Here is a 27,387-nt window from a genome sequence, read left to right as displayed (position 1 = left end):
TTGAGAGCAAAACACCACCCAGAAACTATATGAAATTTAAAATTTCAATCCTGTTTTTATTAGGTCACTTACATATAAATCTAAAATGTTTTTAACAGAACACCGTGCCCTCATTGTTTGGGAATCAGCAGCGCTAAATGCACTTACTTCAAGTACTCTGGTGCCCCCTTGTGGTTTATTTCCATATGACACCCACTGATAAATGGACCGCTTTTATTTTCTTGTAGAAAACTTTAAAAATGCTAGCGTCATGCTCAACAACTGTTTATTAAGCATTATGTTGGATCAGAAATAGTCTTAGTCATTTAGGTTCACAAAAGTAAATAATAAATGGATATTTTCTCAAGGGATGTAATTTCTTTTGCGTGTGTGTGTGTGTGTGTGTGTGTGTATTTTTTTTCAGGGCCTCATGTGCTGCATATGGAAGTTCCCAGGATAGGGGTCGAATCGGAGCTGCAGCTGCCAGCCTACACCACAGCCGCAGCAATGCCAGGATCTGAGCCACATCTGCGACCTAGACCACAGCTCACGGCAACACTGGATCCTTTAACCCACTGAGCAAGGCCAGGGATCGAACCCACATCCTCATGGATACCAGCTGGCTTTGTTACCCCTGAGCCACATGGGAACTCCAAGGGATGTAATTTCTGACATGTGTGTTGAGGGAGGGACTGGAGATGAGACATAAAGATCAGACACCGTTAGGGCATCTGTAACAGACCTGGAAATCACGGCCGTATCTTCACCATCATTTGCGTCCCAGTAAAAAAGTCCCTGGGCCGCATTCCATCAGCTTGGGAAAGTTCGAAAGTTATGTCTACGTCTCCTCAGGAGACTGAAAATCTAAAGAAGTAGTTGGTCATTTGAAAGTCTGTCAAACTGTGGAATTTACCTTTTTCGGGGAAGAAAGAGCATCCTGGTCTCACCTAGTAAGTAACGGCAGCAACAGCAGGCCTCAGTTCACCTGGAACTCCCTCGGCTACTCAAACCTCCTTGCACTTTCTCCTCTCTTGCCCCAGGGTCCCCGCAAACTACCTCAAACCCAGTTCTGCTCCTGAAGCAGGGCTAGACCACACCTGCTGTCCCCTGAGAAACCCTGACCCGCTTCAACAGCAGGAGGTCTCCTGGGCTGCAGAGCTTAAGGAGCCTCTCTGGCGTCGTCACTGCAGCGGCTCAGGCTGGGGCTGTGGTCCCTGGCCCAGGAGCTTCCACATGCTGCAGGCATGGCTTTGGTCCCCGGCTCAAAAACGCAGGCACCCAGGTCAGACAAAAAGGGAAGACGTGCCCTTAAAAGTCCTCCACCACCTCCCGCCACCCCACGGCCATCACCCATCTGGTGACGGTCCTTCACTTTCAGTGATAGGGACTGAGAAGCGCCACGATTATAACTATTCTTATACTATTATTCTTTCTCAAGAAATACTGACATTTTGGAGTCCCTGTCGTGGCGCAGTGGTTAACAAATCCTACTGGGAACCATGACATTGTGGGTTCGATCCCTGGCCTTGCTCAGTGGGTTAAGGATCCGGTGTTGCCGTGAGCTGTGGTGTAGGTCGCAGAGGTGGCTCAGGTCTGGCGTTGCTGTGGCTGTGGTGTAGGCCGGTGGCTACAGCTTTGATTAGACCCCTAGCCTGGGAACCTCCATATGCCGAAGGAGTGGCCCTAGAAATAGCAAAAAGACAAAAAAAAAAAAAGAAAAAGAAAAAGAAAAGAAAGACTGAGAGCTTTCTATAACTCAACATTGAGAGAAGTGCTTTATATAAAAATTTCTCATTTAGTCTTCATTAAGCTTCAGCAGTGGATGAAAAAACAGAGACTTAGAGACTAAGTAATTTGGCCACATAATTTTCACCTGTAGTAAGTGACAGAGAGAACTTGATACATGAAGTTGTTTCTGATGTTTTGTTTTTCTTTTGAGGGTCACACCTGCCGCATGTGGACCTTCAGGGTTAGAGGTGGAAGTGGAGCTGTAGCCACAGCAACACCGGCTTGAGGCGCATTTGTGCCCACACAGCAGCCTGCAGCCATGCCAGATCCTTTACCCACTGAGTGAGGCCAGGGATCGAACCCATATCCTCACGGACACTATGCTGGATTCTTAATCTGCAAGCTGCAATGGGAACTCCATTTCTGATTCCTTTTTTTTTTTTTTTTTTTTTTTTTTGTCTTTTTGCCATTTCTTGGGCCGCTCCTGCGGCATATGGAGGTTCCCAGGCTAGGGGTCCAATCGGAGCTATAGCCACCGGCCTACACCAGAGCCACAGCAACGTGGGATCCGAGCCACATCTGTGACCTACACCACAGCTCACGGCAACACCGGATTCTTAACCCACTGAGCAAGGGCAGGGACCGAACCCGCAACCTCGTGGTTCCTAGTTGGATTCGTTAACCACTGCGCCATGACGGGAACTCCATTTCTGATTCTTAATGCCAGGCTTACTTCTGATTTTCTTCTTTCTCTCCCTCCCACTCCCTCCCTCCCTCTCCATCTTTCTCTCTCTCTATATTCACTCCTCCCTATTCTCTGAAACAAATTTTCATATATCACCTAAAATGCCTCCATTTTTTTTTCCATCAGAATCCAGCCCATGTGTCAAATCCTACCCAGAGCCTGCATCCTCCGTACAGGCATCCCCATCAGCTTAGGTCAAAGTCACCTCTCCCTCCTGCCAAACCAGGGGTTCCCACCGTTGGCTGGATATCGGAATCACCTGCGCAGACCTGCTGTAACTGGTTGGGGGAGACACCTCGGCATCCCAATGCTCAGTCTCTCAGGGGATGCTGATGTACAGCCAAGGTTGAAAAGGGGCTCTCCGCGCTTCATGCTTTTTCGGACACTGGAATCACAGACGAGCATGACTTGGGGATGGATGGGGAGATCAGCTATTTTATCCGTAAACGCTGAAGAGCACCAGCAATGTTCAAAAACACCTGGCAAAATACTCTGACGTTATTTGGAGACACATCCAAAATACGGTTATTTTAAAAGAAGAAAGGTGAACTCCTTGTACAGAAATGGGAAAAGGAAAAGTCAGAATCCATGAACGTGCGTCCCTCCCTCATTACGGCCCTGGGCTCTCCAAGGGAACTGCATGATCAAACCCTGGATATCCTGAGTTAATCAGTCCCTTCCCTCTGCAAGAGCTGGACAGCCCAATGTGGCATCGTGGCCACATGGAAGCCCAAGGAGCGCTCTAGGGGTCATCTCTATCAGACTACTTCTCCCTGACCACATGTCACTTAGCTAACAGTTTCTGTTTCTTAGGGAATGATATTTATCTAATAAACAATAGGCATATTTTCAAATGACCTAGAAATGGCACCGTGTACCAAACAGCCGGTATTAAATATTTCAAACTCACCGCCTCCTCTGAGAGCAAATACTAGTAGAACCCTTTCTCCAGGGAGGAAACTGAAGGTTGAGTGACTCACCTCCCAGTGGGGTACAGTTTAGGGCCAAACTCCCCACTCCTAATCCAATTTATTCCATTTTTAATAAATATTTGATGTAGCAGGTTCTTCACCTGCCATCCTGGGCTTAACCACAGTTCCCCTGAGGAGTCGCACAGAGCTACTGGGAACCAAAGTTCAGCTAGAATTTGGTCTAACAGACAATTCGCATTTCCGGAGATGAGGGAGCAGGTGGGAAACCACAATACAGTTTTGCATTCACGTACCATAAAATGTAGTGGAGACATTTTTCTTTCCACGACAAATACAAAGTAAGATTCTTTGCAACAACAACAACAAAAAGTGGCATATTGAGCTTGAATTCCACAACTCTCAAGGAAAGATGAGAGAAGAAATAAATCAATGGCGAAAACCTGTTATTTCAAAACAGATCAAATGGTAACAAAAGGAAGACCATTTTTACAATCTTCTGGCATGGACATCTCAGCTTTCTGAGAAAGCTCTGCTTGCCGCAGCTCATTTTTATTCCCATCTTAGCGTCTTCTCTTTTCCCATCGGATCATTTTCCTTCCTAAATGGGGATCAGTGCAGAGGTCTGCCATGTGATGCTGTCACGAGAATACAAGAGAGAAAAGACTCTGGAGAGGGAGGGAGGCTTGGGTGAATGGTCCATCAGGAAATGCCACCACTAAGTCAAGGTAATAACACAGTCAGGAGGAGGCCCATCCGTCCACAGGACTGAGTCCTTTCACTTTAGTATCTCTTACTCCTTGTGCCGACAGTCTTTAAAGTGTGAAAGGCACAGCATATACCCTATAAATTACAGAGTGATTGCTCTTTTTATTAACAGCCAAATAAAAAGAACCCAGTATCAAGAGAACGGAATAACTGAAGGCTTATTTAAAAGAACTGACTTCAATACTAAACCTGCCGTTCTTCCATTAAAGACACATCTGCTCTCAATTCTTAAATCTCCTTAAGAAAAGACCTGTAAGGATGTGGAAGCTGGTCAGGTGTGTTTAACGGCATACACATTGAATAATATGTGTTCTAATCTAATACTTAGCTAACACTTTTACCTTAATTACGTGTTGAGAAAACACTGCTTTTTCATTTTAAATAAGAAATCCATTGGCTGACATCTGGCTTAACTGAGAAACGATTTTAGGCGGACGGCACTGACATGGTTTAGGGGGAATAGATGGAGGTGTGATCTGGACATAATGTGTCGAAAGCCTTCAGCTCTCTTCAGGGGACTGAGCCAGGAATTTCATAAGCATGGGCTGTCGTGCTGGGCACAGCTGTTTGGAGACCTGAAGGCAGCCATCCACAAGTGACTGTCACAGGATTCCATCCCTAAGAAATGCACTTATAACAAATGATGACAACACAACCAAAATAAATCCTCTGGCTTGTGGAGTCTGAATGGGAAGCTTGCAAAGACAATCAGCAGCAGCAGGCGTAAAGGCAGGTGAGAGAGAGACAGACTGGGGCATAAAATTGCCAAGCTCCCTAGGAAAGAAGATGGACCGATGTTTCTGGTGGCATCAGAGAACCAGGTTCCAACCAGAGCCATGCTGAACGCTAAGCCAAGGTCCCCTTCTCCCCAAGGCACGACGGCAGAACTGCGCTTGTATTCTGAAGTAGGACCTAGAGATGCAGCTTTTCTGGCTACTTCCTGCCCATCATTCATCAGAAGCCCTATTACATATGTAACCAAACACATCTCTGTTCCTTGCAGCCTCGAAAATCCATATGCCTTACAGATGTCTGCCTTAGATGCCTTTAACTGAATATGGTATGGTTTAAAAAAAAAAAAAAGGAGTTCCCCTTGTGGCTCAGGGGAAATGAACCTGACTCGCATCCATGAGGACGCAGGTTTAATCTCTGGCCTCGGTAAGTGGGTTAAGGATCCGGCATTGCCGTGAGCTGTGGTGCAGGTCTCAGATGCAGCTCGGATCCTGTGTTGCTGTGGCTGTGGTGTAGGCCGGTGCAACAGCTCCCTTTCAACCCCTAGCCTGGGAACGTCCGTATGGCACAGGTGCAGCTCTAAAAAGACAAAAAAAAAAAAAAAAAAAAAAAAGGACTGGATTTCAGGGCTCACTGCTCTTTTTCCTTTTGACCTGAGTATTTTTTCAAAATTTCCTCGACCTTACCCCATAGCCGACCAGCAACACTAAGTAATTGTAACCCGTATTATAAATGCTGCAGCGGTGGTAGAACACAGAGAGGAAGGGCAGGGCTCCGGGGCACTGGTTCAGGCTACCCGAGAGCTCTGCGACCTTGGGCGTGTGTCTGAACGTCTCTGGATCTCGGTCTCCTCCTCTGTACAGCAGAGACACTAATGCTGTCTCCCTCATACAGTTTTTGTGAAAATGAAGTAGGTGAAGCACTTAGAAGGTCGGCTGACAACAAGCGCTGTATGAGAACATTTAAATGAGAAAATAAACACTACAAGATTGCGTTTCGATTTTAAAACAGCATCATCTGCTTTAAAAGGGTGATTCATCTTAGCGGAAATGGGTGGCATGCTTTTGTCCCCTGAGGGCAGCCATGGGTATTATTCCACTAAAATACAAAGGTGAAGGAGTTCCCGCTGTGGCTCAGCAGTAACGAATCCAACTCATATCCATGAGGAAGAGGGTTTGGTCCCCGGCTTCCTTCGGTGGGTTAAACGATCTGGCATTGCTGTGGCTGTGGCTTAGGCCAGTAGCCTCTGCAATTCGACCCCTAGCCTGGGAACTTCCATATGCTGCAGGTGCAGCCCTAAAAAGACAAAAAAATTAAAACAAAATCAAAAGGTGACAATGAAAGCAACTCTCAAGAGACACCAAGCAGACACATCGTTTCATTACACTTAACTTCAGATACAAGATCTGGCAAGAGAAATATGCTTAACCAAATTATGCTGAATTCTTCTATGACCCAGACAAGAACCCTAAGCTCTTTAGAAAAAGTCCAGGCCCCAGGATATTCACTGGGGCTGCTCATCAAAGAATTCACACAGCTGATAAAGAGTTGACCGAAACAAAAAGAACTGAATGCCTCCCTAAGGAGCCAGAGTGAGTCTCTGGCAAAAACAAGAAGCTATTGTGTCTTATCCCATTTACTTGGTCTGGTGATTCGAAGAACACTCCTCCACCCACTGTCGTCATTTCCCTTTCTAAGGTCCTTCTATTCATTAGGAAATGTCCTCAGCGACCCTAAAGCGTTCACATTTATGACCCGCATTAGATTGAACAAACTGGACACGGCCTAGCCGAGTGATAACACAGCAGCAGCCAGCAGATGCTGACATGAGTGCCCGAACGTGGCTTTCAGGGGTCCTCTTCCTGGCCAGTCCCTCCCCACCGGAGTCCACCCTCACTTGGTTCCCTCTGCACCCCTCTCCCCCCAACTTCCTTTCCTGTTTGCACTCAGGGCTGGAGAGTTTTTATAAGCAAGAGGATTAATGGGCCCGGAAGCAGATGCTTTTTTACAGTAAGTGCTCTTGCCATCTCACCTGTGCCTTCGTGGGCGTGATGCCAATCCCTCCCCAAGGAGACAAGTCTTAAATCTCTATTTTAAGATCCCACATTGTGGTCATTTTGTTAAGTGAGAAATTAAACACTTGCCAGCTAAAGTGCATCAGTGCCTACAGACAAAACGGTGCTTGGAGCCCCTTGCAAACCATGTCTTCTCCGCAGTGTTCAACGAAACCCACGTCCAGCTAAATCCAGGGCCAAACGAGTGAACACCCGGGATGCGCCTCTCCCACCGGCCACAGAAAAGCCCGGTCCCAGGGCTGCCTAAGGTCTGAGAAGGGCGCGGGGACGCCAGCATCACAGCGCAGACCCCTCAACTTGCATCTGCGGAGCTCTTCCGCAGTTTTCACGATAAGCATGCTGGATTTTTCTCTGGCCCTTCCAACAGAAAAAGTATAATCCCAGGGTTTCCTCTGAGTGGCATGAGAGGCGGGAAGCAGTCAATGTAGAAAGCATGTCCCAGGGCTGACTCGTTCTAGCCTTGACTTAATTCTAAAGTGATAGGTGTGCCCTGGGTGAGCGGGAGGGAGACACAAATGCAATTAATTATGGAGGCTTCGTTCATTCGTTGTCAATACTGATTACCCATTTACTGATGATCATTTTGGTAAATGCAAACCAAGAAGGAAAATCAAGAAAATGAACGACGAAGAAAGGTGACATCATACAGAGTCTTAACATGGTTCTCTCGTGTGCTTTGACCTGACGGACTGCAAACCGTCTCTGCATCTCTTTCCCCAAGCAGTTTATCACCTAGTGACCTCTGCGTAAACATAGTATGAGCTATGTTTCCCTACAAGAAAAATGTTTGGTGCATCAAGCATTTTTCTTTTTGTAAAGCCTTTCATTATTTTATTAATTTTTTTGGTCTTTTGTCTTTTTAGGACCGCACCTGAGGCATATAGTGGTTCCCAGGCTAGGGGTCGAATGGGAGCTGTACCTGCTGGCCTACACCACAGCCACAGCCACACGGGATCCAAGCTGCATCTGTGACCTACACCCCAGCTCCCGGCAATGCCAGATCCTTAACCCACTGAGCGAGGCCAGGGATCGAATCTGCGTCCTCATGGATGCGAGTCAGATTCGTTTCCCCTGAGCCGCTTTGCAAAGCCCTCATTGTCCTTTTTTTTTTTTTAATTTTTTTTAATTTTTTCAACTATTTTAGCCTGTGCCACTTTCATGCACGGCGCCGTGATGGGAAAGGCATCTCTCTTTTCCTCCAGTTATTCTAAAGAGAAGGAGAAAGGACCTGTGGCCTTGAGGGGTGGACCATGGGATTAGCAGAGCGTGGGGACGGGACAACACCTGCAACCACATCACCGAAAGGCAGGTCACTCACTCGAGGCATCTGATGGGTATGGATCAGGCGCTGTGGCAGTCCGGTCCTTTGTCTCTACTGGCAGCCTCAATACTGCTTCCTGGGAAGAAAAGCTTTCCTTGACCTTGAGGTTGCCGAAGATTGATATGATGGGAAGGTCTTAATAATTAAGGTCCAGTCCCAGGAATAAAAGCAGGGAGAGCTCGCTGTTTGTGGCGACATAGACCTATCAACCTGAGCGCCTTTTTTATTGTAGTCATCAGGGCCCTTTGTGACTGGCATATTTTCAGAAAGGAAGCAGAGACCACGCCTGAAGGAACGTTAACACATTTTACTGCTCGCAGGGTATCTTCTGGGTCCCAGGAGTCAGACGATATAATTTAACTCAGAGAGCACAGATTTCATAGGATCTGATGAGCTAAAACAGTATTCTCTTCTCCAGGATGCTTCTAGATGGCAGCCCTTCCCATTTCCACGACAAAATAAGAGGAAGGAGAGGGTTTGGCATCTTATCTAAGAAATGATTGCCTCATTCAAAGCTCTAAGATTTATAACACTTTCCATATATTCGGAACAGAACACCCCAAGTCTCCTTTTAATGAGGTTAGTTCCATTCAGAATACAGGGAATTGCAAGAACGTTATTTGTGAATTGAGAGAGAGAGAGAGAGAGAGGATGGAAGGAAGGAAGGAAGGAAGGAAGGAAGGAAGGAAGGAAGGAAGGAAGGAAAGAAGGAAGAAAGGAAAGGAAAGCCTTTACACAAATGCCTGGCCTCTCACCATTACTACCCCGGGAGAAATGAAGTCTGACTTAACAGACAGAAAATGGGAAAACAATTCAGCAAGTTCCAAAGGGCACTGACCACTTAATTCCTCTTAAATTCTATTCTACATAAGGCTGAAGATCAGACCTCTCTCGCCTCAAATCTCTATTTCCTTAACTGTTTAAATACATCTTACAATTTGTAACAGAGCTTCAGGATAACATATGCCGGGCTGTAATCAAGATAATGATTTTAAAACAGAGCTAAGACTTTCCACTTCTCTTGTTATTTTTCCTTAAGCTTTATCTGCTTCCCTTTATCCAGTTAAGAGATGGTTAACGAATGCCTATGCACAGAACTGAAGATACGATAGTAAATGTGGCCAATACAGGCTTCTTGCCCTGAGGGAGTTTGTGGTGTGTGGGGAGACACAGACAGGCAAGGAGGCAATTCCAGCGTGACATGTGCCTTGACAGGGAGGAGCAGTTTGCTGAAGGATGCTATTTTATTTTATTTTTTTGGCTTTTTTTTTTTTTTTTTTTTTTTTTTTTTGCTTTTTAGGGCCGCACCCTCAGCACATGGAGGTTCCCAGGCTAGGGGTTGAATCAGAGCTGTAGCTGCCAGTCTATACCACAGCCACAGCAACGCCAGATCCGAGCCTCGTCTGCAACCTACACCACAGCTCACAGCTACGCCAGATCCTTAACCCACTGAGGGAGGCCAGGGATCGAACCTGTAACCTTGTAACCGCATGGTTCCTAGTCAGGTTCGTTAACCACTAAGCCATGACAGGCGCTCCAAGGATGGCATTTTAAAAAGGCACCTAGAAGTTCCCTCCGTGGCTCAGCAGAAACGAATCTGACTAGTATCCATGAGGATGCAGATTCAAACCCTGGCCTCGCTCAGTGGGTTAAGGACATGGAGTTGCTGTGAGCTGTGGTGTAGGTCACAGATGCGCTGGGATCTGCCGTTACCGTGGCTGTGGCGTAGGCCCAATTCGACCCCTAGCCTGAGAACCTCCACATGCCTCAGGTGTGGCCCTAAAAAAGACAAAAATATAAAAAATAAAAAAAATTAATAAAAAGGCCTCTAGACCAGACTGCAGGATTCTGGCCTGATTTCTAGACGAAGCGACATCGAAGCTGCCTCTTGAGTGATGAGCCTTTAGCCAGATGCAGGAGGATGATGGTTTGAAGAAAAGGAGCCCAATACGGCAGCGGGGAGAGAGAAGCCAACAGCTTTACTTGAAAATATCCGAGCCGCCTGTCTAGGTCCAAAGGTGGAAGGGAGGGACCCAGTGGGGAGGACGAAGGTGAGGCTGGAGAAGAGCGTGGAGGCAGCTGAAAGAACCAGGGCCTGGTGGGGGCCCAGCCCAGCCGAGGAACGGGTCTGGGGAAGGACCGAGACACGGCAGTGGACGGAAGAGACACAGAAGAACGAGCAAATGTAACCGTCCAGTGGCAGGAAACTGAGAAGATTCCCACAGTGGGGTTTTGGTTTTTCTTTTTTTGGAGAAAATGGTTAAAATGCTACTTTATGGATAACATTTTGTTAGTACTACATCTCTCTTTGTGTTACTACTCAGTGAACTGATCACATCTGTAGTTGCATAATGATCATCAATCCAATGTCACAGGCCTTCCACCCCACAGCCCTGCACGTCCCCCACCCCCCGGGGTTTTGATTCTTAACAGGAATTCAGTAATCCACGTTGATCGATTGTTTTATATCTCAATCAGAGTGGTCAGCGTTCATCTAACACTGAGAACTTTCTGCGACTTTGACAATATCTTCCTAACTCACAGATGAAAAAAGAAAAAATCCCTCAGAGAAGATAGAGTTTGCCCAGGACCACAGAATGTGTCAAACACAGGAGCTCAGATTCTCCGCACTACGTGTTTCTTTCCAGTCCCTCCAACAAGAAGAAACCGTTCTCTGCCGTGAGCCTGAGAGGGAAATGGAGACAGAAGACTAAAAAGAAGAGAGAGGAAAGGATGAAGATGCCCACCCATGTCTCCCGAGCCAGTGCGGAGGGCTCCACGCCCCACTCCCTGTCGATGGCACGGCAGGGAATGGATGGGGTCACCAACCATTTGGAAAACACAAGATCTTCTCAGCAGCTCAAACAAGCGTGGACAGGGAAACAGTAGGAAGCTGGACTGAGCCAGGAGAGGGATTATTCAGGTAGACGGTGTCTTAGCTCAGGCAGCCCTAACAAAATGCTATAGACCAAGCAGCTTAAACAATAGGATATAAATATTTCTCAGCATTCTGGAGGCTCGCCTATTTAATTCTGTCGTGAGGACTCTCTTCTTAGATGGCAGACAGCTACCTTCTCTCTGTGTCCTCAGAGAGAGAGAGAGGGAGGGAGAGAGGAGGGCTCAGGGGTCGCTCTTCCTCCTCTGAGGACACTAATCGCATCCCCCATTCCGGGGACTTACGTTTATGGCCTCATCTAAACCTCACCGTCTCCCAAAGCACCCCCTCTCCAAACACCATCGCAAGGGGCGTTACAGCATCAACACATGAATGTGAGGGCAACACCATTCAGTAGGAGGTAGACCAAAAAAAAAAAAAAAAGAAAGAAAGAAAGATAACTGAATATGCAACTCAAAATGTTTAAGGGGGTGGACCATGAAAAGCCACCATGAAGGGGAAAGGCAGTGAGGGCCAGAGGGCTCTCGGGGAGGGTGCAGGTGCTGGCGCCCTGCTGAGAATGTGGTACAGGGAGCCACTCAGCTCCAAGAAAACCGATGGAAGAAGAGGGGACGGAATTGACTTTTCAATCTTTAATAGCTCCCATATTCATTTTTTAGTTAATATCTAAAAACACAAAAGGGTCTGATATTCTACAGGCAGAAAGAACCCATTTGTTTGGAGTGTGCCGTGCAAACATACCTGAGGTCAGAAAGAGGCTGGCAGATTTGGAGAAGGAACGGCTCTTGAAGTTTCCAGGAGAGAAGAAAGGGAGACAAAGGCAGCTGAAAGAGACCCCCGCAGGCACCCCAGTAAAATCCCGCCCTGTGGCTGGTCAAAGGGAAACACAGGTGACCATGTGGACAAAAGGCAGTTCCTACTGGATGTCAGCTACACTCACTGCATGAGGTTTAATCATTTCAGTGCTTGACTGATTGAAGGACATTTTCAAAAAGAGTAAGAGTCAGTACTCATTGAAGAAAATGTGATAAATATTAAGCTATAATTTCAAAAGCAGGTTAAATTAACAGAACTTTTTTGATCCCATCAACTTTCACCCACCCAGACCACAGAGACACTGTCACCTTCCCTCTGCTGCGTCATCAATGACAGACTCCAAGGAAGAGGGCTAGCAAAGAAGGGAAAATAGTCAACCAATTTAATCCCCAGGAGACATTTTTAATCATCAAAATATAATTTTATCCAATCAACAACTTATTTAAGTAAGATTAAGAAAACAAAAATGAGGAGTTCCCATTGTGGCTCAGTGGTAATAAACCCAACTCATATCCATGAGGATGTGGGTTCGATCCCTGGCCTCACTGAGTTAAGTTGCCAGGATCTATGGTGTGGGTCACAGAGGTGGCTCGGATCCTGCATTGCTGTGGCTGTGGTGTAGGCCGGCAGCTGCAGCTCTGTTCTACCCCTAGCCCAGGAAATTCCATAAGCCATGGGTATGGCTCTAAAGTGTAAAAAAAAAAAAAATTCATTTTCAAGGAGTTCAAAAAGAGAAAGGACCACTAAAGTCTACTGAAGTCACACTAAGTGATACTGAAACACATCACTGAATAATCTAGTACAGCAGGTCTCAAAGCGTCATCTTCAGACCCCCAGGGTCCCCTCAATCCCCTCAGGAGGCCAGCAAGGTCGGAGCCATTTTAACAATGAGACTCAAAGTGTCGCGTTTTCACTGTGCTGACACTTGCACTTTACACGCAAAACGATGGTGGATTAAGCAGCTGGCCCTTTAGAATGAACGGAGGCAGTGGCCCCAAACTGTGCTCCTCATTGTCTTCACATTCACCCACATCTGTTTCCACTTAAGGATGTCACTGATAAGGCAGCAAAACTCTCAATATTACTAGATCGGGACCCTGGAGTACGTGTCTTTTTTTTTTTTAATTTATTTATTTATTTTGTCTTTTTGCCATTTCTTGGGCTGCTCCCGTGGCACATGGAGGTTCCCAAGCTAGGGGTCAAATAGGAGCTGTAGCTGCCAGCCTACGCCAGAGCCACAGCAACGTGGGATCCGAGCCGTCTGCAACCTACACCACAGCTCAAGGCAACGCCAGATCCTTAACCCACTGAGCACGGGCAGGGATCGAACCCGCAAGCTCAAGGTTCCTAGTCGAATTCATTAACCACTGCACCATGTGGTTCCACATATGGAACTCCATATGTGTCTTTTGAACATGCTATGTGACAACACGGAAAGCCACATAAGGCATGTATGTCGCATGTCAAGGTAAGGTGGTTGTCATAAAGAAAGGCATCTGGGAAATTGTTTACGTTGTGAGCCGAACCTTCCACTGTTTCCATGAAATAGCATGGTTACGAAAAAGAACAAGTGGCAGACAAATACCGTTATTCAGACTTGAATATGTGTCAGACACGTTCTCAAAAATGAGCAACGTGAGGGTGTCGCTTAAGGAAAACAACTGACAGTATTTATTGCCGATAACACAACTGAAGCTTCAAATTAGCTTGACAGCTTTCCAAAACTTCCAGACTTTTTTGGTAAAATTGGTAGCGACATTAATGAAAATCGTTGGTATTGTATAATGAAATTCAACAACACTTGGAAGAGCTGCAGAACTCAACATAATAAGGTTTTCCAAATATTCAATGCGTCATATGACAGAAGCACGCATCGTTAAAAATGACATTCAAATAGCACGACAGACCAATCAATGGATTTTAATGTAATGCAAAATTTACTGGTAGGGTTTGAGATTTTACGTTACAATTAGCCTTTAAGAAGCTACCATTTACTGCACTGGGATGTAATACTAAAGAAGAAGGTTCTTCACAACTACGTATAAAAGCGATTAAATGCTCCTCTCTTTTCCAACTACATATATGTGTGCAACCTGGATTTTCGTTACTGACTTCAACCTATCACCAAAGACTGAATGGGAGAGAGGCAGCTATGTTAAGCTGGGAATCCACTTTTTGGCAGATATTGAAGAGATTTGCAGAAATGTAAAACACTGCCACGCCTCTGGCTGATTTTTCTAAAACCTAGTTATTTCATTAAAATATGTTACTTACATTAACATGTGATGAGATTATTACTGCTTTTCAGATGAATCAATAGAAACAGGTAAACTTTTATTTGAATGTCTACTCTTACAAACATCAATATACAAACCAGATTTCTTATATGTCTTACAGTGTTTCCGTGTGTCAAGGGCTCCAAAACCAACAGTTTTGAGAATTCTTACTTTCGTGAAGCCAAATTCACCAGCAATTGTGATTTCCAGCACATTCAACATTAAGTTACTAAATTTTAAATGTTATAGTCCCCTAAATTCTCAAGATATACGCATCTAAGAAAAAATATCTAGGACTCAGGTTTGACTTTAAGAGATTCCAAATATACCTGACGCTATGAAAATTGTCAATCCATTTACTCTTCTCCTTTCCCACTTCTTTATTTACTTATTTATTTTTTTCAGATTCTATAAGTCGGTTCTTGCCAAAGTCGGACTAAGGGCTTTGGCAATGACACTGACCCTGCACTGGCAACCCAACCACATTCAACATACAGCAATTTTGATTCCCGCTCCCTGAGCTGGAAAACTCTTCCTCCTCAGGGAGCTTTCTGGCGTCCAAGCCAAGTGGCTTGGATAAGTTTTCTGCTTTCCTCCTGCTTTGGGGAAACTCAGTCCTACAGAGAGCTGAGCACAGACTCTGAAGCTGCTCCATGGTTTCCCAAGACAGTCCAAGGAAGCCGGACACAGGACACAGACAATGGAGAACTGGCTTTGGGTCCATAGGTCAAGGTTGGCATAACTAGCCAAGGTCTTGACAAATGACCCTGAATTCATACATGTATTTGTTGAATAGAAAGAGACAGAGATGATGTTTGTTAGAAAACCCTTTTTTTTCTTTTTTGCTTTTTAGGGCCACACCGGCAGCATATGGAAGTTCGCAGGCTAGGGGCTGAATCAGAGCTGCAGCTGCACCACAGCCACAGTGACACAGGATCTGAGCTTCGTCTGCAACCCACACCACAGCTCATGGCAAGGCCTGATCCCTAACCCACTGAGCAAGGCCAGGGATTTAACCCGAGTCCTCATGGATCCTAGTCGGGTTAGTTACTGCTGAGCCACAACAGGAACACTTAGAAATACTTTTACAAGATACCTAACTCACTATGTTTACCAATCCAAGGAAAACAGAGGTATGAATGAGTGAGGTGGGTAAGGGGAGAGCCAGTGAGTGAAGCCAGATCAGAGCTGCCCCAACCTGCCAAGCAGGTGAAGGCACCTCCTGCACTAGAATTCACCTGTCTGCCCTGTGGGTGTGGGTCTTTCCTACTGAGGTCAAATAGAATATTCAAGAAGGATGGCTTGAGGCACCCTGCCTGCTGTAGCAATTCTGCGTCTCCTCCAGTAAGGTCCTGAGCAAACCTGAGAGCAGGATAGAGGGGGTGTTTCTTTTCTGAGTCAGCCCATGATGCAGCCTCTGCTGCTCCTTGCCCCCCCAACCCCACCCCACCCAGTTGCGGTCCCCTGCTGACTGGCTGATCCCTCCTGCTGGATTTCATCTTTCCTCGGCCAGAACACCAGTGCTGGTCTCCTGCCAAGCCCACAGGGTCACCTTGTCTCTCAGACTTGTTGCCTGGGTCGGGGGAGGGAGGGGGGGAGAGGGAGTAGGATGGACGGGGAGTCTGGGGTTTGGGATGCAAACTGTTACATTTGGAATGGATGGGCGATGGGGCCCTACTGTACAGCACAGGGAACTGGGTGTGACTGGGTCGCTCTGCTGTACGACAGATGCCGAAGAAACACTGTAAGTCAACGCTACTTTAATAAAAAAAAAAAAAAAAAGAAGAAAGAAAGAAAGAAGAAGAACCCTAATTTTCGGCTAGATGACTTGCCGTCAGCTCAAAGCCCAGCCTGCTGTGTCTCTGAGTACCAGGGAGTAAGCTGTGCAGGCGGTTCTGCCTAAATGCAGGTGGTCTGTGCATCTTCCATGGGGAAGCCTCACGGCAAAAGAGGAAACATGCCCCCCTTCCTCCTCCCTCCCCCTCCCCCCCCCATGCAGGTATGCTGCCTGCTGTAGTGACCACAGGGGACTGCTGGGGTGAGAGCCTCGGGGTGGCTGAATGGAGACCAGGAGGGGTCCCTGGTGGTGCGAAGACGGGCACCGCCACCCTGGATGGCCCTCCCCTGGAATTTTTTTGTAATTATAGTATAATTGATTTACAATGTTGTGCCAATTTCTGCCGTACAGCGAAGTGCCCCAGTCATACGTACAGAAATCTTTACATGAGAAAGAAACTTCCCGTCCTGTTTAAAGCACGTTCTTTCCAGTTTCCTGCCACACGGAGCCCTGTCCAGTCCTAACCAAAACTCTTCCTTTCTTTCCCCAAATTATAGATAACACGAGGCTATTGTGAACCAACAACAACAACACTTTCAGCGGGAGCTTGATGGTGACCATATACAAGTATGAACTGGAAAGAAACGAGTGCAGATTCAGTGGAGCACATCTGGTTTCCAGAGCCTTGCTCCCACTTCTCTGCCGCAGGAACCCTCACCCACGTGCACACTGACCCCAAGTCCCCTGCCGTGCATCGCGTTCCTAAGGCTCTCTGTCCTTCCGAACCTGTCCCTTAAATGATCTCAAAGCCCCTCTCACTTTAACTTGTCGGACAGTCCCTGCCTGTCTTCCGCCCACTCGCGGCATCCCAACCAGCTCCCAGCACCTCATCCCTCAAGCAAAACTGCCATCAGAGCCCATCCCAGTGTTCTCATCAACAAAGCAACCATCTACCCCGAGGATCATTTCAGCAACTCTGCTAGAAAGCAGCAGCAGCTACCATCCGTCTTTTAAGAGTATTTTCTTTCTACTCCATTCTTTAAGAAGCAGGGAAAATACAACTGTGAAAATTTAATGAAATGAGAAATTCCTGCAGAGATTTTTAGCAGAGTTTCTGTGTATCGTGAAAAAGGACCTAGCAAGGCACAAGCCCAGACACTGATGCAGCTCATGTGACTTATGTGAAGACGAGAAGCCATCTCTCCCAATAGAGGTCCACCTCGGGCAACCTGCTGTCCCCCCAAGTCCATCCCCACCCCCGACTCCAGCAGTTCTGGCTGAGACACACAGACGCTGCTCCCCAAGCCTGCCCTTCAGGACTTTTTTGGTTAAACCATCATGAGATGCAGCTTCTCGCATTTAAGATGCAGCATAAAATGTTTGCTCTCTTACTCTCTCTTCCAGAGCTTCCAACTAATGCATATTCTCTGAGAACTCTGCAGTGGGATCCACGGCCATCTCTTCAACCCCAATTACTGCCATTTTCCTTCCATTTTCACATGGATGATTGAATCAAGACAGCAGCTTGAAGGTTTCTTGCCTCATCTCCATTATTCTCTTCTCCACTCAACTTCAGACACTCCTGGCATAGTTGAACACGCCACCATCTAACACTTCACCCCTTAAACTTCTTAAAAAATCTGTTTTATTAAAGTATACTTGATTTACAAAGTTGTTTAATTTCCACTGGACAGCAAAGTGATTCAGGTACATATACGCCTGTGTATGTGAATATATGATAATTCTTGTTCATATTCTTTCCACCGTGGTTATTAAAGGGTATTGAATAGGTCCCTGTGCTCTTCAGTAGGACCTTGTTCTTCATCCATCTTTTGTGGATCTTTTACATCTTAAATCCTAATTTTCCATTACCAACAATTTTGAGCCTTCTGTCTTTTGCTTCTTCACTCTGTTTCAATTATTTTCAAGCCTCTTGAGAGAATTTTGGGAAAAGAAGGCACAGCAAAAGATTCCCCATCCTTCTCTTTCTTAGAAATGACTCAAAAATAAGGAGAAAAACAGAAAAGACCCCCTCATCTTCCAGGATAGCTCTGGATGAAAATTCATAAACATAAGAGCTTCAAAGGGCAATGGAAATGAGACCGGGGCATTGCCATTTTGGCCGCGACCTTGGCAGAAGCCGGGCAGGGTGTCCAGTACACTTTCCCCATAGCTACATCCCACCTTGGGGGCAAACAGTGGTCCCAGGTCAGCAGAGCAAGGTACCTATGGGGAAGGGACAGCAGGAGCCTTGAGATGCCTTTGTGTTGCTAAGAGGTGGCCAGGAAGGCGGAAGTGAAAGAGGAAATATATAAAAAAAGCTGTCTGCAGAGGAAGTGACAGCACAGAGAAGAAAATGTGGTAGAAAGCAGCACTGCAGGTGCCAGTCTGGACACCTGGAGAAGGAAAAAAGATCCTAGCTTGGCGGTGTGTACACAAGTGGACAAACGTGCTCGTGACGCAGGTGTACATGCACCCCCACCTCTTAGCAAATCAGAAACATACTAGACCTCACAGAGCCTCCCCGGCCCCAGGAACCTCCTTATGCTGTGGGTACAGCACTAAAAAGACAAAAAGACCAAAACGCTGCAAGCCCACCCTTTTCTCTGATACCTCATGCAATTCTTTAGAACTGCTCACTTTTTCAAGATGAATGATATTAAGAATAATAAGAAAACATTAAGGAGAATGCAGACAAGAATACACCACACAAGTGGCAGACGAAAGACATCTGTCAAAAAAATAAATAAAGACAACAAAGGAGGTGATATTACTTGCACACATGACCCTCTGCCCCAGACTGTGGACCAGTGCTCCCAGCACCTGGCAGTGTGACTTGTACAGACTAAACATTTCATCAAGATTTGATGAGTAAAGGGAGTTCCCGTTGCGGCTCAGCAGAAATGAATCCGATTAGTATCCATGAGGGTGCAGGTTCCATCGCTGGTCTCGCTTGGGGGTCGGGGATCTGGCATTGCCATGAGCTGTGGTGAAGGTTACAGATACGGCTCAGATCCCATGTTGCTGTGGCTATGGCTGTGGCTGGCAGCTGTAGCTCTGATGATTAGACCCTAGACTGGGAACTTCCATATGCCACAGGCGTAGCCCTAAAAAGCAAAAAAAAAAAAAAAAAAAAAAAAAGAGAGAGAGAGAAAAACATGAAAAAGAATATGCATGTTTTATATATATATCTAAAATACATATATTATATATATCGATAACTGAATCACTTTGCTGTATCGGAAACTAACACAAGTCAAAAGCTGAACAGACTGTAAAACCAACAGCTCTTCTAGAACCCATGAGAGACATGAGGACACAGGGCAAACTATGCCCCCAAGATTGGAGAGACAGTCAAACACAGGGAGTCACGGGTTCCTAGAGGAGCAGTTCATGAGCAGCAACAGCTCTGGGAACCCTGCACTGTGCAGACAACGCCGAGAGTTAACAACTCCAGGTAAACAGTCACAGCTCCCACCCCAGCCAGTCTGATGACACTTACCTCCAGGACCCCTGAAACCCCATCCTTTATTTCTGCAACCCCAGACCCTACTGCGTTTCCCTGTATCTCACCTCAGACTCACCTTTGATGGCTTCACTGCATCTACCTGATCTCAGGAAGCTAGACCTCCCCAGGTTCAAGTCAGCTTCTTTGTGTTAGTTTTTCTAACCTCTTAGATAGAGCTAATTTCATAATTAGATAGAGCTAATTTCATTCATTTCCACGGCTTTCAATAATGCACATGGTTAGATCAGGAGGGCCACATGGAGAGCCCAATTCCCAATTCTGCTCTGAGCTCTAAATTCCTAGAGTGTGTCCATTGACACATGAGCATACAGCCACCACCGGCATCTCAAAGCCAAGAAGCCCAGCAAGCGCTTTCCCACCTCACATGCCCACTTCCGCTTCTCTGCCATCACAATAAACTGCGCCACCCTCTCCCAGTGCCTGAAGACCAATATTTCAGGGCTGGTTAAGCCTCTCACCCAGGTCATCGACAAGACCCGCCTTCGAATACTTCTCTGGAACCCGTGCATGTCTCTACACCTGCAACTCTACCACCAGCATCTCCTGTCGCCTGGCCTGTGGCCAGCATTCCCCACGGACCTCAGTTTCTCCTCCGGCCTGTCCAACCTCTCGTCCCTGACCCGTCTGACCCGCCCACATCCCGCTTGCTAACAACCTCCAGGGACTTCCCACGGAGCTTCCAGTAAAGTGCGGGCGGAGAGGGCTGGTTCCCGCTACCTCCTCTTGATCCCCTGGCCATGGTCCTCACTGGCCATCAGCTTGTCTCCCCTTCGCCTGTAAACCTGCTCGGCTCGTCCCCTCCTGCTCTCGCGCTCTCGCTCTCGCTCTCTCTCTCTGTCTCTCTCGCTCTCTCGACCTGATGATTCTTCCCCTATGCTCCGTGCAGCTGACTGTTGTCCTTCCATATCTTGCCTCTGCAGGCACCTCAGCCCATCCCTGACAATCCTGCCAAAGACGCCAGCACACCCACAAGACGCTGTCACACCTGCACGTTTGTGGCCCCCACCCCCAGCCCACCCGGAGCAGCCAGATGATCTGCATTGACTCTTGATCATGAAGGGGTGATGCTGGGCTGGGCGGCATGGGGGTCTGGTTTGTCGTCTCTCCACACACACCGCACACACATCCCTGCAGGCAGAGAGCTTGTCTAGCTGACCACTGTAATCCCCACGGCCAGAGCGATGCTGGCACAAAATAGCTCCTAAGTTAACATTTGTTGGACAAATCAATGCATCATCCTCATGATAAGCAGATCAAGACTAGTACAAAAAGATGTGATTATTTTTCAGAAGCTATCATCCTTGTGCATGCCCATGGGAAGTGAGTCTGAGGAAGCCAGTCCGGGTTACAAGGCAACATGACCTAAAATAAGGACCTTCTAAGGGGACAGACATCCCTAGGGGCCCTGAGGTCTGCGGATGGAGATAATTCAGCACCAATTTTTGCAGGCAATTTCAGATAAAAGACACAGCTCATGGCATCCACACCTGCTTTTCAGACTGCAGCTCCTAATACCGTGAAGTAAAAATCCTGGACTCCCAGGGTTCTTTCCTCCCTATTCCTCTTGTTCACAGAAATGCTATTTTCACTAAAATGTAGTTCAGACTTTGGCCACTTGAGGGCACTTGAGCTCTTTTATAGAGACTCCCTTTGAAAAAATGCCAGGCACCTTTCAAAAAGGCAAGAATTAATTTGCCTGCAAGTATCACATCCTTGATGCCGACACTTTTAAATCTCCAGCTCTGAAAATTCAAACTCGCTTTTTCTATCTAATCCAGAAAACTGACATCAGGAACTCACGACTTATTCTACGTGACATTACAACCCCGGAGCCTTCTCTCTCGAGTTTCGCCAGAAGAGCACAGCACTATCCATTTTAGGCTAATGACCCACCACGAGAGGGAGCTTAGACTCAGGCCAGGGAATTTTTAAAACGTGCCCTTCTAATCCCACTCCGTCCGTGCGCATGCATTAAATTACAACCACCAGGGGGTAGCATTAGTTTACAAGTGCTTCTAATACCCTCCCATGAAGACAAAGCCAACATTTTCAACCAGCCTTGAAAAAATACGTGTACACCCACACACGAACAACTGCGCCTCCGAAGAGATGAGACGCAGGACCCCAGCCCCATCCCAGACCCATCCACAGGGATCATGAGCGTTTCCCTAAAGCCTGGTCAAGATGTGACTGTCTCCAAAGTCGGCATAAAACGTTTCGTTGTACCTTCAGTCCCTCTGGGCCTAGAGCTGTGCAGTCAGGCTGGCCTGATGTGCACCACGTCCACCTCGAAGCTGAGCACCGTGTCCGGTGAGCAGGGGAGGGGAGGCGAGGCTGGTGAGCCTGGCTGGACAGTTGGGAGCAGCACCTAGCGCTCTGCCATCTTCCTCGCCTCCATCCGCAGCCTCTGCCCTGAGCAGATGCCCGGCTCCACTCCCGACATCCGCCACCTGCTCGCCCTTCCGGCGCCTGCGAGGCCTCGGGCGCCCTCTGCTGGGCAAACTCACACGTGTCACTCTCACTTTCGCTTGTCCGGCAAGAACATGAGCGCAACGGAGGCTTGCATTTTGATTTTACATATTAAAAAAAAAAAAAGGTGGAGTTCCCGTCATGGGGCAGTGGTTAATGAATCCGACTAGAAACCATGGGGTTGCGGTTCGATCCCTGGCCTCGCTCAGTGGGTTAAGGATCCGGCGACGTGGCTCAGATCCCACGTTGCTGTGGCTGTGGCTTAGGCCGGCGGCTACAGCTTGGATTGGACCCCTAGCCTGGGAACCTCCATATGCCTCAGGTGCTGCCCTGAAAAAAAAAAAAATGTAACTTTACTGGAGTGTAGTTAACTTACAACTACATGTATGAGTTTCAAGTGCACAGCACCCTGGATCAGTCATACATATAAATATATCCATTCTTTCTTCCCCTATAGGTTATTACAAACTATTGAGTAGATTTTCCTGTGCTATATGGTAGGTTCTGTTGCTCATCTACTGTATATAGTCGAGTGTATGTGTTATTCCTACCCTCCCAATTCTTCTCTCCCCAACGGGTTCACCTACGGAAACCGTAAGTTCCATTTTGAAATCGAAGTTTGTTTCTGGTTTTATTTGTTTTTGTCTTTCTAGGGCTGAACCAACAGCACATGGAGGTTCCCAGGCTAGGGGCTGAAACTAAGCTGCAGCCACCGGCCTACACCACAGTCACAGCAACACCAGATCCCATCTGTGTCTGCGACCTACACCACAGCTCATGGCAACACTGGATTCTTAACCCACTGAGCGAGGCCAGGAATCGAACCTGCGTCCCGGTGGATACTAGTCTTATTTGTTTCCTCTGAGCCATGACAGGAATGCCTGTCTCTGTTTTCTCACTAAGTTCTCGTATATCATTTTCAATAGATTCCACATATAAGCCATATCATATGGTATTTGTCTTCTCTTCTGACTTCACTCCATATGATAATCTCTAGGTCCATCCATGTTGCTGCAAATGACATTATTTCATTTTTGTGGCTGAGTAATTTTCCAGTGCATATATGAACTGCATCTTCTTATCCATCGCTCTGTCAATGGACATTTAGGTTGCTGCCATGTCTTGACTATTACTGTACATGGTGCTGCAATGAACACGGGGTGCATGTATCATTTTGGATTAGAGTTTTCTCTGAATTTAACTTTCTTTCTATCCACAGCCTAGGAAGCCAGCTCACTCAGGAGACAATGGGAGAGCACCTTCAACTCACTTCTCTCTGGATGTGGGTCTCATCCTGACAAAAGCATGAAGAGAAACGTATTTGCAGGCGGCAGTGTTTCCACATCATTCTAACAGTGAGTTAACACTGACCTGGTGTGAGTCTCTGCACAGGGCGATGTGCTGGGCTTTGGAATGAAAGGGCAAGTGCCCCTTTCTGAGTCTCCAGTGTGTTGTTTCAGTGGCTGGTGCCTCTACTCCTCTTCTACAAAAGGGAGAAACAAAACCATGCCTCTCTGGGTGGGGGTGGGGGTGGGAGAGGACGGAAAGCAGGTCGTGTGTGACGACGCAGCCCCCTGCCCCACAGCCACCCCCTGCCTGTGCTTCTTCCGGGTCCACTGCGGCCAGAGGCTCCATCGCCCCAACTCCCAGCAGCAAAGGGCTCTGGGTGGGAAACATGTTTCGTCCTCAGCTTGGCTGCCGGCTGGCAAGCAAGGTGGCAGAACCAGGAGGTTTCCTGCAGCAGAGATGGAGTCCACTTTCCGGAATTTTCAGTCTTGGGAGACTGGTGGCATCGTGTCAGGGACGGCCTCAGTGGTGGGGGCGCCCATTGGGTCAGTTCTGCATTGCTAGGTGGTCATCCCGGAGGTGGGGGGGCCGTTGACTCGAGAACCTACTTCTCTGGCCCTTCCAGAGCTGTAAGGACCCACCCTCGCCCTCTCCCACTCGAAGTCTCTGGAGCGGCTTCTATTTCCTACCCTCCACTCTGCCTGATACAGACATACGAAGTGCTTAGTGGAGTTTCTGACGCTTACAAATTGCCATTAACATGTTAGCTATTATTACTTATATTTGACCTTTTTATTACAATATAGTTGAACATTATAAACTACTGGTGTTCAACACAGCTAGTCACAATTTTTAAAAGTTATACTCCATTTATAGTTATTACAAAATATCGGCTAGATTCCCTGTGTTGTACAGTCTATCCTTGCACTCTATTTTCCGCATAGCAGTTTTTGTACGTTTTCACCCCCTCCCCCCGCCCCTCCCCACTGGTAACCAGTAGTTTCTTCTCTACACCAGCGAGTTTGTTTCCTTTTTGTTATCTTCCCTAGTGTGTTGTATTTTTTTAGATTCTACACATCAGTGACATCATATATTTGACCTTAATGAAGCTGCTTAACCACATGAAGCCTGAATTTTCCTCTCCATAAAAGGGTGACCTGCTTCTGGAGCAAAAGTATAGATAAAATCAGATCATGTATGGACGGTGCTTCGTACAATGAGTAAGGGCTCAAACATGCTCATCTATAATGATTATTTTGATTTTTTTTCATTTCTTTATTATTTTAATCAACATATAAAATATTTTGTTATTGGTCTTTTTAGGATGGAGCTGGAAATTTTGTGCAATGGACAACACTATGTCTAACAGCACTGAACAGGTTTATGCCAATGTCTAGGCCACTGACATGTCACAGGTTTCCCAATGTAGTAAGACATGACCCACAGAGGTAGGCTAAACTAGAAAAAACAAGCAATAATAACCGTGTCTCAAAAATTCATCATCTGATTCTAATCTGTGGAATGTTTCTTTGGACTTTGCTCTACAACCACTAGAGGGCAGACAAGTACAGTGGAAAAGCAGCACATCCAGACAAAGATTAGGTTCTCTGCGTGTTCGACGGAGCTGGGGTGTGGAAACCATGTTTTCAGCTTCTCCTGCTGCAGCAGCCAACAGAGAACATCAAATAAAGATGCTTAATGTGAAGGACACAGATTTCAGTTAAAATATTTGGTACTGATTTTCACTTAATAGTTTCATAAAATTAATAAGCATAATGTTCTACCAACAGACCTACATACATTTTAAAGCAATACCTCTCAACAACCTGTTCATAGATTTCTTTTTAATTTAGAGGAGAATTAAGCAGTCCATTAGTCATTAGAGAAGAGGCAGAAGCAGCACCCCGTGCAATCACAGTGAGAACACGATGCTCCCAGGCACAGGCAGACCTAGGAATACATAAATGAGCCCATCAGACACGCTAGATGCCACAGGCACAGAGCTTGGGGCTTACAAATTGTATAAGGTACTATAAAAATAAGTGAGAATTGTAGAAAAATTCACTCCCAACTTTGAAATAAAAACTGCTTTTTCATTTCTCTCTGTCTCTCTCACACACACACACACACAGGTTAACCAAACCCCCAAAGAACAAACAACTGCTGGGATTTTGATTGAACAGCATGAATCAGTTTTCTTAAAATCGCCATCTTTATAAGACTGAGTCTTAACATTCCATGAATTCAATAGTATTTAGGTCTTATTTAACCCCTTCATAGGATATTTTACAATTTTCCACATAGAGGTCTTACACATAGAATTAGGTATCTAGATTTTTTTTTTTTTTATGACCACATCCATAGTATATGGAAGTTCCCCACCCAGGGATCAAACTTGAGCCTCTGCAGCAACCTAAGCTGCTGCAGTTGGATCCTTAACCGACTGTGCCACAGTGGGAACTCCAGGTATTTGGATTTTTTATACTGCCTTAATTAGCATTTGATTCTTAAAATTTAATTCCTAACTATGTTATTTACATATGCAAATGCAATGATTTCTGTACACTGGCTGTAGTCAGCAAACTTGCTAAATTCTCTTACTAATCGATACTATTAGTAAGAGATACTAGTCATGCATACAATCTCAGGTTTTCTGTATATATCATTATTTCTTCTGCAAACCATGCCAATTTCCCATGTTTCTAATATTAAAGTGTCTTAATTTTCTTACTGCATCGCTTGGGCCTCCAGTATGCTCGGAAATAAAGTTGTGGCAGCAGCATCCTAGCTTGTTCCTGACGTCAGTGGAGGCTTCCAGTCTTTCCCCACCGCAGACAATATTTGCTAAGGGTTCAGCGGTTTTACTCATCCTTTGCATTTAGCAAGTCTGACTTTATTAATTCCTTTTATTGTGAGCTTCCTCTGTTGCATTCATCTTTTATGCTACTGTATCATTCTCTTCCTTTCATGTCTTTGGAATTAATTTGCTGTTCTTTCTCTAATATCTAGCAGTGAAATGGAGACTTAACTCCATTTTACAGTATACGATTTAATGTTGTTGTAAGTCTTGGAGTCAAGGAATACATTGAGTGACGGTTTTTTCTCATCCCACTCTCCCGAGAAACGTATGAACCCTCTCTGAGTTCATCCACACGAATTCCAGAATCACTTCATTGGAGTCTAAGACATTGCTCGTCCCTGCCCCTGTCCTGGGGAAAAAAATCATAATAAAACTAACTCAAACCTATAAATTAATTTTGGGGGAAAAAATGACATCTTTATAATATTGAGTGTTCTCAACCAGGAACATAGCGTAAGTTATCTATTCAAGTCTTCATTTATTTCTGCCAAATGACTGCTGCTATCATTTTCTCCATGTACTCCTGTATACTTTTTATTCAAGTTCATAGTTTGTGTTTTTTAAAACAATGGATGGAGACTTAGTTGATTTTTAGCATTTCTTTTAAAATATATGCATATGAGACATTCATGATACATTTCCAATAATTATGGAAAGTGAGTTGGGAATAATCAGTTTTACAGACTCAACCTGAAGTTCCCAGTATCCTCATTCAGAAATTACTTTATAAAGAATGAAATTAGAATACTCTCTAATGCCACACAGAAAAATAAACTCAAAATGGATTAAAGACCTACATATATGACTGGATACTATAAAACTTTTAGAGGAAAACAAAGGCAGAACACACTTGGACATAAACTGCAGCAGTATCTTTTTTAATCCACCTTTTAATCCACCTCTGAGAGTAATAAAAATAAAAACAAAAATAAATAAATGGGAGCTAATTAAACTGAAAAGATTTTGCACAGCAAAGGAAACCATAAACAAAATGGAAAGACAACCCAGAGAATGGGAGAAAGTGTTTGCAAATGAAGTGACTGGTAAGTGGTTCCTTAATCGCCGTAGTATCCAAACAACTCATGCAGGTCAATATCAAAAAAAAAAAAAAAATCAAAAGATAGGCAGAAGATGTAAACAGATACTTCACCAACGAAGACAGACAGCCAAAAGGCACATGAAAAAGTGCTCAACATTGCT

The 27,387-nt window shown here is 45.9% G+C and overlaps 1 protein-coding gene across 4 annotated transcripts in view; it reads right to left on the bottom strand.

The window, feature by feature from the left end:
- LOC102166310 (uncharacterized) overlaps positions 1-27,387 on the bottom strand; it is a 671,646-nt gene that overhangs the window by 212,944 nt on the left and 431,315 nt on the right. For 2 of the 4 annotated variants that reach the window (XR_014817250.1, XR_014817252.1), the window contains exon 1: positions 21,798-22,027. The exons of the other annotated variants lie outside the window; for them this stretch is intronic. The gene's annotated coding sequence lies outside the window, so the exon portion shown is untranslated. Of the gene's footprint in view, positions 1-21,797; positions 22,028-27,387 lie in introns of those variants that run through there. 4 annotated transcript variants of the gene reach the window in all.

Source organism: Sus scrofa, chromosome 10 (genome assembly GCF_054392235.1).
Source record: "Sus scrofa isolate SSC_HxYL_T2T_F1_AM1 chromosome 10, Sscrofa_HxYL_maternal_Yorkshire_Landrace_v2.0, whole genome shotgun sequence".
NCBI classification, from domain to species: Eukaryota; Metazoa; Chordata; class Mammalia; order Artiodactyla; family Suidae; genus Sus; species Sus scrofa.
This window is presented reverse-complemented; position numbering and strand designations above follow the sequence as displayed.